Source organism: Mandrillus leucophaeus, unplaced genomic scaffold (assembly GCF_000951045.1).
Source record: "Mandrillus leucophaeus isolate KB7577 unplaced genomic scaffold, Mleu.le_1.0 Scaffold10, whole genome shotgun sequence".
In the NCBI taxonomy this organism is placed as follows: Eukaryota; Metazoa; Chordata; class Mammalia; order Primates; family Cercopithecidae; genus Mandrillus; species Mandrillus leucophaeus.
Window position 1 is genome coordinate 1455422 of NW_012098098.1, and position 3667 is coordinate 1459088.

Genomic DNA, 3667 nt, shown 5'->3' on the forward strand with positions numbered 1-3667 from the left:
AAAAGAAAAGAAAAGAAAAAAACGAAAAGAAAAGAAAAAAGACGAAACAAAATCCCCCAGAAAACCAAAGAAAACCACAGGAGCAAATGCAGAGCGGCGCGGCGCCGTTTGAGAGCTACCGAGGTGGCGCCACCTCGTGGCCAAAGCCTCCAGAAACAGCCTACACTCCAATCTGCCCACCTGCCTGCTTGGAAAGTTACTGTGTTTCTGTTTTTGACGGAGTTTCGCTCTTGTTGCCCAGGCTGGAGCGCAATGGTGCAATCTCGGCTCACTGCAACCTCCACCTCCCAGGTTCAAGCGATTCTCCTGCCTCAGCGTCCCGAGTAGCTGGGATGACAGGCATGCACTACCACACCTGTCTAATCTTTGTATTTTTTAGGTGGGGGGGGGGGTTTCACCATGTTGGCCAGGCTGGTCTCGAACTCCTGACCTTAGGTGATCCACTCGCCTTAGCCTCCCAAAGTGCTGGGATTACAGGCATGAGTCACCGCACCTGGCTATTCTCAGTTTTTTTTTAATAAGAGATTTATATTACTTGACATTTTGCATATAAAGTGAGACTGTCTCTTTTAAAAATACACATCATGCTATTTCAACCAGCTGCTGGTCCCTGGGATGTCCATGGGCAGTCCAGCTGTCCCCTGGGCACCAGTTTCTGTTTTTTAATGCTGGCTTTGGGCATTGAACCCTCCTTGGCTCCCGGGGGTCCTGACCAGGCTGGTCCTGCCATCCACAGCAGTGCCTCTGCTAGCGACAGCCCTGCCCAATTTTCCAAGTCCACCTTTGACACCTCCACAGAAGGACTGAGCCACCGCCAGACCCCCATTGTGGCTGAGCCTCCACTCTCTCTTCCCCATGCGCTCCTTGCCCTTGACTCCCCATCTCTGGAACCCCAAAGTTTGGGCTGCATGGGCCACCTTCTGGACCAGGCTGTTAGGAGGCCACCACCAAGCAGCAAACACAGGAGCAGCTGTGCCCCTGGAAGGCGCCACCAGCAGCCTCCAGCAGTACTCGATGGGGGAGCAATGATCCGTCTGTGCCGTGACCATGGAGCCGGGAGCCATGCTGGCCTGTCCAGCAGGGGAAGTCAGGTTCATTTTATTGAACTTATTCTCATTTTCAGTTTGAATGGCCACTTGTGGCAGGCAGTTATTGTATTGTGCAGTGCTTGCTGGACCACATGCAACATTTCAAAGTCAAAAATCAAAAATAAATGTACGGCCGGGCGCGGTGGCTCACACCTGTAATCCCAGCACTTTGGGAGGCCGAGGTGGGCAGATCACGAGGTCAGCAGATCGAGACCATCCTGGCTAACACGGTGAAACCCCATCTCTACTAAAAATGCAAAAAATTAGCCAGGCGTGGTGGCGGGCGCCTGTAGTCCCAGCTACTCGGGAGGCTGAGGCAGGAGAGTGACGTGAACCCGGGAGGCGGAGCTTGCAGTGAGCAGAGATCACGCCACTGCACTGCAGCCTGGGTGCTGAGCGAGACTCTGTCTCAAAAATAAATAAATAAATAAATAAATAAATAAATAAATAAGTGTATGGCTCACCCACTAGTATGGCTAACGTTTTTATTTTGTTTTTGAGACAGGGTCTTGTTCTGTCGCCCAGTCTGGAGTACAGTGGTGCAATCACAGCTCAGCTCACTGCAACCTTGACCTCCCAGGCTCAAGCCATCCTCCCACCTCAGCCTCCTAAGTAGCTGGAGCCACCGGTGCACCCCACCACACCAGATTATTTTTATTTTTTTGTAGAGATGAGGCCTCACGATGTTGCCCAGGCTGGTCTTGAACTCCTGGCCTCAAGCGATCCTCCCACCTTGACCTCCCAGAGTGTTGGGATTACAGGCATCAGCCACCATGCCTGGCCTAAGAATGCTAAAGTTTTAAAAATAACAAGTGTTGGAGAGGAAGTAGTTCTCTCCTCCTGCACTGCTGGTGAAACGGTGCCCAAGTTAAACAGAGTTAGCATAGGAGCAGCGGCCCCACGCCGAGATACACACACCACAAAGCTGAAAACCTGGAAAGCTGAAAACACGCTAGTCCATGGATGTTCACGCAGCACCGTTCACAAGCCGAACGTGGAAAACAGATAAAAGTCCATCTGAAGAATGGATAAACAAGATTTGGTACATCCACACAATGGAACATTATTTGGCAATTTAAAAAAAGGAATGAACCACTGACATGTTACAACGTGGATAATCCTTGAAAATCTGATGTTACAGCCGGGTGCAGTGGCTCACGCCTGTAATCCCAGCACTTTGGGAGGCCGAGGCAGGTGAATCACCTGAGGTCAGGAGTCTGAGACCAGTCTGGCCAACATGCTGAAACCCTGTCTCTACTAAAAATACAAAAATTAGTTGGGTGTGGTGGCAGGCACCTGTAATGTTAGCTACTCAAGAGGCTGAGACATGAGAATCGCTTGAACTCAGGAGGCAGAGGTTACAGTGAGCCAAGATCATGCCACTGCACTCCAGCCTGGGTGACAGAGTGAGACTGTCTCAAAAAAAAAAAAATCTGATGTTACGTGAAAGCAGCCAGACACAAAGGACCACGTATTGTAGCTTTGAGGTAAAATGTCCAGAAAAGACAAATTTAGAGAAAGTCGATTGTGGTTGCCAGGGCTGGAGCACAAGGAATGAGTAGTGACTGCTAATAATGGCTCTGGGGTCTCCTTCGGGTGTAATAAAAATATTTTGGAACTAGACAGAGGTAATAGTAGCAGCAATTGTGAACGTATTATCCTCAATGTCATGGAATTATACACCTCAGAATGCTTAATTTTGTGCGATGGGAATTATACTAAGCTTTTTGGGGTTTGTTTCTGTTTTTGTGTTTTAAGGAAAGTGCACACTCTTTCGAGGCCTCACATAGATGGTGGTGAAAGGGTCAAGGCTGTGGAGACCTGCTAGTGGGCCGAGTTCCATTTCCCCTCAGAGCGAGTGCAGGGTCAGCCTCTCAGGGCTGGGGGGCTTCAGTGGTCGCCCTCGAAGAGCTCCAGCCAATGGCCATGTCACACGTGAGGCAGTTGAGGGGCCAGGGCAGCAGAGCAAGGTCTGTTTCCAGGAACTGATTGCCCCAGCTCCCAGCAGGTCCGAGGCAGGACATCTGGGACAGGTGGCCACAGCAGCCTGTAGACATCGCGGAAGGGGACCCTCCGCAGAGCACCAGGAGCCCAGCAGTGAGGGGCTGCGGGGCCAGGGCCCAGGGTGAACCAGGAGGGGGAAAGGCCAGGCACTGCCCAGCTGAGGGCTACAGCAGGCACAGCCTGGCAGCAGAGTCTCAAAGGACACACACACACAAGTGACCACAAGCTCAAAGTCAACTTGAAACACAGGCCACAGATCGCCTGAAGCCAGCTTACCCCCGTGGGACGCTGAACAGCCCCCAAAGACGTCCACGCCCTAATCCCCAGAACCTGCGCATATGTTACCTGACACGGCAAGAGGGACTTCGCAGATGTGACTAAGTTAAGGACTTTGAAATGAGGCGATTATCCCGGATTACCCAGGTGGGCCCCAGGCAATCACAGCAATCCTAATGGGGGAAGACAGGAGGCTCAGGGTCAGGAGGAGATGTGATGGAAGCAGGGAAGCAGTAGGAGGGGGAGGCACTGGACAGCGCCACGCTACCGCCCTGAAGATGGAAGAGGGGAGGGAATCT